The sequence below is a fragment of the Lactuca sativa genome, chromosome 4 (genome assembly GCF_002870075.4).
Source record: "Lactuca sativa cultivar Salinas chromosome 4, Lsat_Salinas_v11, whole genome shotgun sequence".
Lineage (NCBI taxonomy): Eukaryota > Viridiplantae > Streptophyta > Magnoliopsida > Asterales > Asteraceae > Lactuca > Lactuca sativa.
Window position 1 is genome coordinate 402204798 of NC_056626.2, and position 14247 is coordinate 402219044.

Consider the following 14247-nt stretch of genomic DNA (forward strand, 5'->3'; position numbering starts at 1 on the left):
AGATCTATCTTGGCCAGCTCGGTCACAATGATCACAACATTGTCATGCTCATCAAGGGCTGCCTGACATAGAATGGTTTGACCATATTGAATAGGTGATTCTGAGTAATTGGACCTTGTGATGGTGAAAAGGGGTCCATCTTGACCGTTATTTGACACCTTACATGTAAAAAGTGAGTCAGTAAGCTTCTCATGCCAACAAGACTTATATGTAGGGCTGTTAATCGGGTCAACCCGATCGGGTTTTGGGTTAATCGGGTCGGATTAGTCGGGTTTACACAAAAAATAATTTAACCCGACACCCAACCCTATTAAGGTATGGGTTGGTCGGGTTCGGGTTAATCGGGTTTCGGGTTCATAGGGTCGGGTTAGCTGGGTTAGTCGGCTTAATACACTAAACACTTAATTTAAATATAATATATATGGTTTTTTCAAGAGTGCAATATGATATAAACTCAAACCATTTTTTCACTCTTTTCTTAACATCAAGAATGCATGTAAGTTGAAATAAATTAAAAATAAAAGATCATGGACCTCATGGTTATTACAACATATGAGAAAACATGCATACCACAATAGCTAAAAGAGTTCTTCCATTATAAATATTAAATAGATGAACTTTCAATCTCTAGTTAACGATCAACACCATGCAGTTTATTCATGTTTATAGTTAGTTTAAAATAGAAATAACTATAAAAAAATCTTTACTTTCTTAGGCGCTCTAGTACTTTTGAGATTTTATATCTTTTTGGACTTCAACTTTGCCAATGAGAGTTACTTGACCCTCGTATGCTTCTAGAGTCGCAACAATTTACAGTTTCAAAGGGTTTGTAGTCTTTTGTATTGTTCAAGTAGAGAGCGGTGGAATATGTAAAGGTTGTGAATTCCTAACCGGGTTATTCGGGTTGACCCGAAACCCGATTTTTTTGTAAAAATCAACCCTAAACCCGACCCTAACTACAAATAGGGTTTATCGGGTTAACCCGAATAACCCGATTTGGAATTCTATCCCTATTGAACCCGACCCTAATTACCTTATTCGGGTTAGGGTCAGGTCGGGTTAATCAGGTTCGGGCTTTTTTGACGCCCCTATGACGGAAGGTAAACAAACATTTTCCAAAATGAACTTAATTGACAAGAAACTAATCTGGCAACAAAAAAGTCGAACGTACATCAATCTTATATTTCATTAATCTGATATCTGAATGAATCCAACCCTATTGTAACAAGACCATTCCATTGAAGTGCAATCAAAATTATAATTGGGGAATTGATCTATTTATTTAAATATGCAATTACTTATTCAACTTTTCAATCTAACAAAAGAAGATTATTTGGAATTTCACATTACTAATTAATCAATTTTGAAATCATAACATGTAGATGTTCTTGGTCAATGGATATGCAGGCGTAATCGCATCAGAGATTTGGCTACTTGCAATGGCAATTGAAGGTATCAAGTTATTATTATTATTATTATTATTATTATTATTATTATTATTATTATTATTATTATTATCATTACTATTGTTGTTGTTATTATTACTATTATTATTTTTCTGGTTATCTATTTTGGTAAGAAAATCTAAATTCTAAAAGGATTTTTTAGCGAAGTTAAAATTAAAATTTTGTTTTTAATTTAGTTAGCAAAAGTTTGTGGGGAGAAGTGCAATCTTTTTTAAGATGAATTTAATCACCTTGGAGTTGATTAACATTGATCAACAACATGATTTTTGCACATAGTAGTTATTATGCAAGAATTTCGTTGCAAGTATCTATAGTTGTAGTTTATTTATTTCATTTCTGTATGAAACTTAGCTATGATGGTACTGAGAAATGGTAAATAATAATGAAGTCTCATGATGTACTATATATATGGCCTCTTATTTGTCTTTTTAATAGGATCGATATGCCAAGTATTAAATGTGTATCAAAGTTGCTATGCATCTGTTGGCCCCTCAATCTACTATATAAGAATATATGATAGAAGAAAGATCCCGAAAATGTAATTAGATGTTATTAGACAGTTGGATTTAGTTTAGGGTTTAGAGTGTAATTATTTTATATATATATATATATATATATATATATATATATATATATATATATATATATATATATATATATATATATATATATAGGGAAAAGTGAATATACCCTTAAGGATATATAAACTTAGGTACCCAAACTCACCATACTACGTCGTTTTGTATCATATAATACATTTTAATTGTTCAATGTTCTTATAATTTAACTCTAAACTTGATTTACTTCCAAGATTTTTATAAACTACACATTTATCTTCCTCTTACATAATTTTAATTTTCAACTAAAATATATATAGCCTAGTAGGTGTTCAGCAAAAAGATGTGATGTAAGAGAAAGATAATAGTGAAATTTTGAAAAACATGAAAGTAAATCAAGTTAGGAGTTAAAGTTTAAGAATATTAATATAAATCTATCAAACAAAACGATGTGTTATTGTGTGTTTGGGTACCTAAGCATATATATCTTTAAGGGTATATATATATATATATATATATATATATATATATATATATATATATATATATATATATATATATATTGTATCACGTTTATTGATAATATTCAATACAAATTACTTTTAGTGATTTGGTATCAGAGCCGATACATGCTCTAGGGTTACAACCCTTTGCCGCCACTTCTTGTTTCTCCCTGTCGACAACTTCTGTCCATATTTGATCATCGAAATATTGATCAATACAATTGATCATCACCATGACAATAATTACAGCCTTCTCCACAACAGAGAAGACGTCACACAACTCCCATAAATTCCCGTTCACCCTCTCTCTAACAAACTATGGCTTCTAGAAAACAATGATTAAGCCCTTTCTTGTCACCAACAATCTATATGGATATATTGATGAGTCTGTCCCATGTCCCGCTCTTAGTCTACCAGCAGTAGACAAGGCCACCACAGCCAAACCCCTCCCACACTGCCTAGCTTGCCAATGATGCGCATGTGCGCATGCTTCTCCTATCCACCATATCAGAATCCTCTTACCCTCATGCTCAAGGTACGACCTCCAGAGATCTTTGGCTCTCTCTACAACAGGCCTATGCCCCTCAAACCTCTACACGAGAATACACCCTTAAAACCTAGCTCCTTAAGCTAGAGATGAAACCTGATGAAACCGCATCTACTTATCTTTTACGGGCTCAAGAGTACTCCGATGCCTTGGCCAACATTGGAGAACCTGTCAAGGAGAAAGATCTTGTCATGCTTGTTATCTCCGGCCTTTGGGAGGAATACAATGGCCTCAAATCCATTCTTCTTGCTCGACAAGCACCCACATCCTTCCAAGATCTTCATGGTTTGTTGGCTGATCATGACTTTATGATCAAGAAAACATCTCCTGTTGTTGCACCTGTCCAAGCCTTTACCACCACCTCATCAAACCGTCTGACACCTAACCAGGCTCATCCCTCTCCTGATCACATTCAAGCCCTCCAACAACTTGTCTCCTAACTCGGTCTACAATTGAGCCCGGCTCCTCCCTCCCCCCAAGCCTTTTATACAAACCGACCTCCATCATCATCTCAAGGTTGTGGCTCAAACAATCGTCGGGGTCGCGGAAACTATAACACCAAACCAGGAGGGACTAGAAACCAATTCCCATGGGCCTCAACCCAGAACACCGTCTATGGCACGTGTAATCGTTGCGGTATTGGCCACATTCCTTCACAATGCCCCAACCATGATCCTAACACCATCCGTTCATGCCCACAACCCTTTGCTAACTTTGCAGAAAACCGAGCTCGCACTACCACTTGGCTTCCTGACACCGGCTCCAATAATCATGTCTCTCATGATCTCTCCTCCATTGATAGTCACACACCTTATTTCAGTGAGGATGTTCTCCATGTATGCAATGGTACGGGATTACCTATTCTTCATATTGGCTCTACTAGATTTTATTCTCCTACTAAAATGTTTTCCTTGTCAAATATTCTTCATGTTCCTGAAATCAAAAAAAAAAATCTCCTTTCTGTACAAAAATTCTGCCTAGATAATGATGTTTTCCTTGAAGTTCACTCTTCTTTTTTTGCTGTGAAGGACAATACTACCAAAGTTACCCTCTTCACGGGTCCAAGTAACAATGGACTTTATTCAATTCGTCTTCCATCCTTCCAGCGCCTTCCCAAAGTTGCGTTCACTACTTTTAAAGCTCCTTCAGATATTTGGCATCAACGACTTAGGAATCCGCATCCACAACGTTTAAACTTTATGTGTTCTAAATATTGTCTTCCTGTTTCTAGTAAAATCACAGATCCTTTTTGTAATTCCTGTCTCATTGGGAAATCATCTAAACTTCATTTGTCTACTTCTAGTTTTAATAGTCAGAAGTTTTTAGATCTTGTTGTGTGTGATGTTTGGGGTCCCGCACCTGTGTCTTCGATTGATGGCCACAATTATTTTTTGCTTTGTGTTGATGATTTTTCCCGCTTCATGTGGATTTTTCCACTTAAACGCAAATCTGATGTGTTTGATGTGTTTAAACAATTCCTTATCATCACTGAACGTCAATTTTCTACAAAAATTAAATCTGTTCAAACTGATTGGGGGGGGGGGGGGGGGAGAATTTCGCAAGTTAACTCAATTCTTCAACTCTCTTGGCATCCTTCACCGGCTCTCTTGCCCTCATACAAGTGAACATAATGGTTTGGTTGAGAGACGTCATCGCCATGTGGTTGAAACCGGCTTAACTCTACTTGCACAATCCGGTGTTCCGAACACTTATTGGCACTTCGCTTTTGACACAGTTGTTTATCTCATCAACCGCATGCCATCCCGTATTACCACTCACATCTCACCCTTTGAGCATCTTTTTAAGCGTCAACCTGATTTCTCTTTTCTCAAAGTCTTTGGGTGTCGGTGCTTTCCCCATCTTCGTGCTTACAATCAACATAAAATGGATTTTCGGTCCACTCCTTGTGTCTTTCTTAGATACAGCTCCTCTCACCATGGGTACCGGTGCCTTGATCCCAATTCTGACAAAGTTTATATTTCTCGTCATGTTCGATTTCACGAGACTTACTTCCCTTTTCTAAGTCCTAAACCCGTGCCACCTACACCCTCCACATCTGACCCCTATATCTCGACCTATCCCTCCCCAGTTATTACCGACGACCCTACACCGACCAGTACACCACCGCCTCCACCACCCTTATCACCTTCATCCACGGTTTCCCTTGCTCCCCCTACCACCGTGACTACATCAGCAGAACCTACTACTACTGAGGTCCCTCAATTTTTAACCTATTCTCGACAGAGACGACGCCCAAATGTGCCCGTCTCTGATTCATCATCTGACCTTCCTTCCACCAAGACTCCTGCTACCCGGGCTCGCCCCTCTAACCTTCGTCCCAACCCCAAGAAGCCAGCCCGCTTTGACCCTTATGCCTTCCATGCTACTACCGATCATGAGCAGGAACCTACAACTTTTTTCGCTGCTGCCAAAAATCCTCATTGGCAACAAGCCATGGCTGATGAGTATGCTGCCCTAATTCAAAATGGTACATGGACACTTGTACCACACACATCTAATATGAACATTGTTGATTGCAAATGGGTGTACAAAATTAAACGTGATCATACTGGCTCGATCACACGCTACAAGGATCGTTTAGTTGCCAAGGGATTTCATCAGCAACCTAGCATTGACTATCATGACACCTTCAGTCCAGTTGTCAAGTTCACTACTGTTCGAGTGGTTCTATCTCTGGCAGTGTCTAACCAATGGCCTCTCCGTCAGCTAGATGTTAAAAATGTTTTCCTTCATGGCGATCTTAAGGAGACTGTGTACTTGCGCCAACCTCCTGGTTTTGTTGATTCTAAGAAACCTCATCACGTATGCTTACTTTATAAGTCCTTGTATGGCCTTAAGCAGACCCCACGTGCTTGGTTTCACCGTCTATCCCGGGCACTTCATGCACTCGGCTTCAAAGGGTCCCACACCGATCCCTCTCTCTTTATACTCTCGGCTAAGGTTACATACATTTATATGTTGGTTTACGGTTATTTATATGTTAGTCAGACATTTGCTCTTCAAGACATGGGGACACTCTCATACTTTCTTGGTGTTAAGGTTGCTTATCATGGTAATAGTCTTTTTTTTTTATCTCAACAACAATATATACTTGACATCTTAAATCATGCGGGTCTCACATAATCCAAACCAACTCCTACCCCTCTCCCCACGGGTGTCTCTCTATTCGTTGGTGATAGTCCTTTATTTGAGAACCCTGTTCGATACCGTCAGATTATTGGAGCCCTACAATATGTCACCCTATCCCGACCCGACATTACCTATGCAGTCAACAAAGTCTGTCAGTTTATGCACTCTCCAACTAACAACCATTGGTCTGCTGTTAAACGGATTCTTCGATATCTTAAAGGCACTAGCAATTTTGGTCTACGTCTCACACCCTCCCATGACACCACTATTCATGCGTATGGAGATGCCAAATCTCCTCTGGTTACTTCCTTCTCTGATGCTGATTGGGCTGGTTGCTTGGATGACCGTCGGTCCACCGGGGGATATGCTATATATCTTGGTTCGAATTTAGTATCATGGTCAGCAAGGAAACAGAAGACTGTCTCCCGGTCTTCCACCGAGACTGAATACAAAGCTCTGGCTGATACTGTTGCTGAGGTTACCTAGCTTGAAAAGTTGCTAAGAGAGTTACACATTCCGGTCACTAAAGCACCAATCTTATGGTGTGATAATCTAGGTGCTACTTATCTATCAGCTAATCCTGTGTTCCATGCTCGCACAAAGCATGTTGAGATTGATTTTCACTTTGTCCGAGAAAAAGTTGCTGCAAAGAAGCTCTTAGTTCAGTTTATCTCTACTGATGATCATATTGCAGATATCTTCACTAAGCCATTGTCTTCACAAAGATTTGAGGGGTTACGATCCAAGCTACAAGTCCTTACCCGACCTTAGCTTGCGGGGGAATATTAGACAGTTGGCTTTAGTTTAGGGTTTAGAGTGTAATTATTCTATTTATATATATATATATATATATATATATATATATATATATATATATATATATATATATATATACCTTGTATCACGTTTATTGATAATATTCAATACAAATTACTTTTACTGATTGATGTCAAGTTTTTCCCAAAATAAATAAAAAAAGAAAGAGAATTCGTTAGCTAATTTTGAATCCCCAAGCTTATATATATATTGTGTCATTTAAGAAAAACATGGTTGCCATTTTGTTGTATAAATTGGGAAAAAGTGGAATGTTGCTGCATAAATGTTCATTGAGTTTGACCCATCGTATAAAATAAAGGTTACTTATATAAAGTGTACAATGAATTAAGATAATTTGGCTTATGCGCAATACTTATATAAAGTGTACATTGCAAAACATAAGCTTCCGAAATAATTAACTTTGTTACTAGTTATGGTCAATCTATTTAATTTGCACAACAAGGGACAATGTGCTTTTGTAGTTTTATATTATTATAACTTATTTCTTCTTATTTTTGTTTGATTATCTTCCAGGTCATTTCAATATTTTGTTTGCTTTTCTATTCTATCTTACTGCTTTAAAAATTGAAGTTGTGTTTTTTATTCTTGTTCTTGATTATTATGTTTTTTATAACATTCCTTTGCATATTTTGTTTATAATAATGAGGTGGAATGTAATGAAGAAAGTAACATATTTTTATTGCTATAGGCTTCTCTTGGACCGGAATGGGGAAAAATGTAATGAAGAAAGTAATGGTATGTCACCAAAGAACGCCTTTCTCATTTCGTTTTAACACACAAACAAGATTTCATAGTTCAAATCCTACGAAAGGGAAGAAGCAAACAAAATATTTGGGCTTCTCTATTAGGATCGACAAACACTCAATGGAGAGAAATTAGGGTTAAATTACAATAATCTTACTAAGGCCATGTTTGGTTAAAATAAGTTAGCTTGTAGTAATTTAGCATTTGGTAAAACCATAAAAGTGGCTTATTATAGTTTATAAAGTAGCTTATAAGCTAGCTTATTGATAAGTTAATTCGAGATAGCTTATTTATAAGCTAGCTTTTTAGCTAGTTTGCCAAACAGGGCGTAAGTGTTACTAAGCCAGAAATCTATATAGCATTCCAAGTTAAGGGCACTTTGGTAATTGTTATTAACTTGGAAATCTATATAGCAAAAAGTGAAATAGGTTATGTCTTCCGCTGTTTGCCATATCAATTAAAATGGTAAATCAAACCAAGTATTGTGAATTTACTATAATGCCCTCTTTGTAAGATTACATTGATTTAACCTGATCTGTGTAGGTATATAATGTGAATCTATTTACTAGGAAGATTTCAAGTTGAAGTTTGAAACCATAAGAGCCCTGAAAGCCCTAAATTGGAGAGATAGGCAACAAATCCTAATAGAGGAGGTTGAAGGTGATTGTCCTCTTTTTATATCTATTGATTTCTTGTATTCTACTTTTTGATGAATGTTTTCTTATGAAGCCCTAAAAACCAGGTATTCTAGTTGTAAATCATTTGCATTCTTTCACAATCATAAATCTAGTCAAATGAAGATACTTTCTATTCACAAAATTTTGAATTGATGGTGAAATTAAAAAGCGATTTACCTTTATTAAATCTAAGGTTTAATTGTGTTTGTTCACATGCCATTTTTTACTTCAAGTTGTTATAATTTCCAAATGATTTAATTAGTAATGCGAAATCCCAATAATCTTGTCTTTTAGATCGAAAAATCAAATCAATAGTTGCAAATTTGGAGTAATAGATCACTTCTCCAAATTTAAATTTGACTGTGGTTCAATTGCATTGACTTGTTACATTTTCTGTAGGCTTTGCTTCATTCAGATATCATATCATATCAGGTTGATGGCACACAAGATCAATGTAAGTCAGAATGTTTACTATTGACCATCATTTTTAGTTCATATCTTTTTTTGTCAAATTATTTACATTTTGGATTATATTTATGTTATACATTTAGGTTCAACTTCCTGTACAATTTGAAGACTTTTATGTTCTTTCATTTGGGAAAATCATTGCAAGCCCATTATACTACGGTGCCAATTATATTTGGCCAATCGGGTACAAATCCTGTTGGCAAGAAAAGCTTACCGGCTCACTTTTTACATGTGACGTGTCGAATAACGGTCAACGTGGACCCTTTTTCCAAATCACCAGGTCCAGTTGCTCAGAATCACCTATTCAATATGGTCAAACTATTCTATGTTGAACAGACCTTGATGAGTATCACAATGTTGTGACCGAGCTGACCGAGATGACCAAGATAGATCCGGGCAGTGGTGATGAAGTAGGGTATGAAGATGTAATTGATGACCTATATTTTGAAGGGTCTTTCACCATCATCAACATGGAAGCTACTATTAAAAAAGATTGTTGATGTTCACAAAAAAGTTATCAACCGGAAGGGCGGCGTGCAGTGTTACTATAGGCAAGCTGAAGATTTGAGCTTTTTGTCATCTGTTCATTTTACGCACGAGGTCAGCATAGATCTGGAGAACTTTTACATTCACAAAAATGTGTCAATGTGCCGACTGTCATTCATGGTGACAAGGAGAATTGTGACTTTTCAGAGTTATTGATGAATTGGTTGAGAGAGTATCGGTTTGGATTAGACTTTGAATTTGTTCAAGAATTTATAGAACAACTCCCTGGTGTGGTAGCCTGTTCAGGCTATATATTTTGCAAAGATAGTTTATTTGATTCATCTTCAACAATTTCAAGTAAAAAAATAAAATAAAGGGTGTGGAGCCTTTTCCTGTTGGGAGTCTCATTTCCTCAAGGCTATATATCTTCTCATGCAACAGGCGACCTTCTTCAGGTATGCATTATTTATACAAGGGTATTCTTGTCTTTTTATAACATGTTCTGATCTTTCTTCTCTTCTACACAGGTGTATGAATTCCTATGTCGTTTACAAGAAGTTCTTGAAGTGGAAGAAGATTGTTTATCATATAAAGATCTTGAAAACGGTCTTCTTGCTCCCAGGCCTGTTACATATGGATATGGGGCAGGGGCATTTCTGGAAACAGTAGAAATGAATTGTGTTAAACATAAGGTTGACAAGTTGACTACTGTCCACATGGCACTGCTACCTAGGCTAGTGACTAAGCTCTTGCGAAAAATAGTTAATTCGTTTAACGTAACCGGTGATGCTAAAGATACAAAGAAGGACAAGGGTAAAAAAGTAAAAATAGAATTGTTTCCGATTAATCCGCTGCAGAAGTGGCTAGAAGATATATCTTGGCTTGTTTGCTAATGGGACTCATTTCAGAATCGTTGTCAACGATACCGGAATGTGTGATTCCGATTCCGGTGCATGGCATTTATCCCAATCCGAAGAACAAATCAAGAATCTCATCAACTACCTGAAAAGAAACGACCCACGAGAAGAGAATAGAGAAATTTGATCTCGAAGTGGCATAAGTCAATCATGAAACACGGTCAACAAACGGGAATAGATTCGGTCAAGGGCAAAACGGTCTTTTTGCATAACAGCGGACTTGCTACAAAGGGAAGTGAGTTGCTGGAGGCGAAATACACTACAAATCCGGATTCAATGAAGAAACCAAGATGAAAGAACGCGTGTTGCCATGTAGATACCACTATGTTAAATGCCATGAAACTTTTTTCGGAAATGTTGAATTTGAACAACATAAGAAGAACAAGTGTGATTGTGGTTTGGATTTGGGTTTGGTGAGTCGATCAGGACCCGGTTAATTAACTCAGTCTTGGTTGTGATTCATTAAGACGATTGAAGATTAATTTGTTGGACATGCAAGCTGCTTTCCGATTGAGCAAAAAGAGGGTCTAGGGCAAGTTCTGAATGGAGGTCTGATTGGTGTGCTTTTGTTAAATCAGCTAACACTGTATATGAGGTAAATTACATTTTTGCTCTTGAGTTTAGCTCTTTTTCGGTTTTGGCCCTTAAAGAAATGGGTTTGAAAATTTGGTCGTTATTTGAGGTTTTTGTTACGTTTTTCGGCCCTATCCCAAGTAAAATGACTATATTGCCTTCTATCTTATTTCACACATACATACGATATACTTATATACATACACACACACACACACACACACACACACATATATATATATATATATATATATATATATATATATATATATATATATATATATATATATATATATATATACTTTCACAATGCATGTTTTATGTGTGAAGTTGATAAAAAACACAATTGCTGTATATATAACATGAAGATCCACTACGTGTTTTTTTTTTTAAATAAAGCAAAAGTCAGAATTCTCATCATTTTTGTGAAAATAAATTAAGTTTGAGTTGTATTTTATTGAATAATTCCAAACTAAAAATACTAGTTGTTTAATATTAATTTTTAATTCTTTTATTTTTGGATTGCAGAAGGTTGAAGCAACTATGGTATTGGAAACCATGATCAAGACAGATTATATGAATTGATGATCCTTTTGATGAATTCTAAACTTCGATTTTTTTGGATTGATGATCCTTTTGATCTACTTGGACTTTTGCTCCTTGTCCAAACTAAAAATACTATTATACTCTTAATGAATTTATTTTTCATTTTTCTTTCACTTTTTAATATTATTATTATTAAATATAAAAGTGGGCCCACTTATCCACCCTCTCTCTTTCTCTCTCAAAACATGTTACCGTCTTTTTCTAAACCTCTCGTGTCTATCCTCTTCCTCCACGGTCTGAAGTCTTTCGTTCCTTCTTCTTCTTTCTCACCCTCGCCATCACCTATGCTTTACTCGATGATGGAGATGATAATGGAGAAATAAATCAGGGATTCCCACATCAACCCACCTCCAATTGCATCGATTTTTCTATGTTAACAGGTTTTGAGGAAACAATATCCCAATAAACACAAACCTCGATTCCCAAATCAACCCACATCCGATCCATTCCATTCTGATGATGAAATCGACAACAAATCAACCCTAAAATTACCAATCTTCCTCCATACCTGTTTTCCTTTCACCTAAATCTCAACCACCACCATAAGCAATCGACGACCCTTCTAATGAAACCCACATCTTCTCCATTAACATTCTTTTCTCCCCGAATACCGGATCTTTCACTTTAAATTTCAAGAGCAAAAAAACCCAGATGCCTCACTACAGAGGAGGTATTAATCGCGTCATCTGAGATAAACAGAAGATAATCATGGTTCGATTTCACCCTTAAAATTGATTTTAGATACAAAATTGATTTAATATTTCATTAGGGTTTACCGGGTTTGAATCTTGAGAGATCGACAGTGGTTGAATCTTGACATATTTGAAATCAATTTCGTCCCCCCATATGTCTTCAACTTCTCAATCGATTTCAAAAAGTATGTGTGTGTGTGTAAATCCTTCCTAAATCGTTGATGAGGTAAGAAGAGATTGCATATAAATTCAGAGAAGAAATTGTTGCCTCTGTTGGATGTATGTTTCTTGGAATTCACTTTCTTGTCAATATTTCTTGTTACCACAGATTCTAGATTCGATCGACGATAAGGAGAGAAGAGAACAGATGAGGAAATGCAGAAGTAGAAGTGTAGGTGTGTGTGAATTTGCAGAGAGAGAGAGAGAGGTGGGTGGATAAGTGGGCCCACTTTTATATTTAATAATAATATTAAAAAGTGAAAGAAAAATGAAAAATAAATTAAATAAGGGTATAATAATCTTTTTAGTTTGGACATGGACCAAAACTGCAAGCAAAGTAACTCAAAAGGACCACCAATCCAAAAAAATCGAGGTTTGGACTAAAACCCCCAAAAATGCATACCATAGGGACCATTTTTGCAATTTAGTCTACAAGTTTTGAAGAACTTAAGTGGTTAAATGTATACCTTCTTCCTCCTTTGGTGTAAAATCCGAGTTTCATTTATGGATTAGAAATTTGATTAGATTTTCAACTCATTTGAGGACTAGGGTTTTGTGTTATAAGCAAGTTATGTTGTTTATGTTGGTTTATAACTCAAATCTATCATTCCATGGTAGATTTGATGTTGGAATTGTATTTTCTCTAAAATCCCTAGATTTTCCAATGATAATGATGATGTGTTAATCTGCCCTTTGCATGATTTCAAGACGACTGGAGATGTTTGTATTCAATTCCTCCATGGAAAAGCATTGCTTAAAGCAACGGTAGAATCAACTACTTAGAAAATGTAGTTTGTGACAATTATGAGTTTATGAACTTTGATGATGATTAATGGTGTTATAAGGGGTATTTGTTGTTCATAACAATGGTTTTGGTTTATGAAGTTAAGAACAACATGAAGAATCATCACAAGTTAATGTGATTATAATGATAGTTAGAGAAGAGGGGTAAAATGGGAAATTAAGAAAAGAATGAAAAAATCATGTTTTTAATGTGATTTTAATAGATCGGATGATTGGGGAACATATCCTGGACATATATGTTGCTACTTTGGAATTTGATTTGAGAAAATGATGTTCCAGTTATATCTATTAAGCTATTTAGCACATTGAGTACTTGTACATAAAAATAAGCTTAAGGATTAGTAAATGCCAAGATTTATTAGGAAAGCTTTATGGATTAAGTCAAGTCAATTAATGTTGCCTATCAATGTCCTATCTTGATACCCTTTTGTAAATAATAATTAGTACTCTTAAAGGTTTTGGATAAGGATTTGGAAAAATGGAATTTAAAACTACTAGGTACGGGCGCGTGGAGGGTGTTTTTGCCTATGTGGAGGCACCGTAATGGCTAGAACATCGCCCCAACCTCTAGTTATGAGATGTGGCGTTATGAAATGTGGTAACAAGAACGAGAGGAAACACCCAATCAAATCATTTCTCTCTTTCTCTCTCCTCTTAACACCATGTTATAACATGGGAACACCACCCCCCACTTCATGTATAATATGTTAAATTGTGAGGTGGAAATATTTGGCTTCATAACCCCATTGCCCACACCCAACACTCTAAAAGGAAGAATCAAAACAAGGAGTTTGCATCAACGCGACGCACGCACATGGTGTGTCGGGATACACTTTCGCCCCTACACAACAAAATTCTCTTGGCTGCCGTTTTACCAATTTTATTGACCAAATTTTTTTGGAAAGGACACTTCTCTAATGAAGGTTTCTAGGCCAACTTTCGCGCACCGACTAATCCCTAGCTACAAAACCAAAACCATGTCATTTAACATCTTAATGGAT

General features: G+C 36.2%; 1 long non-coding RNA gene across 1 annotated transcript; it reads left to right on the forward strand.

The window, feature by feature from the left end:
• The first annotated feature begins 1396 nt into the window (after positions 1-1396).
• LOC111914065 (uncharacterized) lies at positions 1397-13532 on the forward strand. The gene is made up of 8 exons (XR_006191091.1): positions 1397-1452; positions 7749-7795; positions 8348-8464; positions 8881-8935; positions 9033-9890; positions 9963-10947; positions 11454-12449; positions 12552-13532. It is a non-coding gene; the product is annotated as an uncharacterized LOC111914065 (long non-coding RNA).
• The last annotated feature ends 715 nt before the right edge of the window (positions 13533-14247 follow it).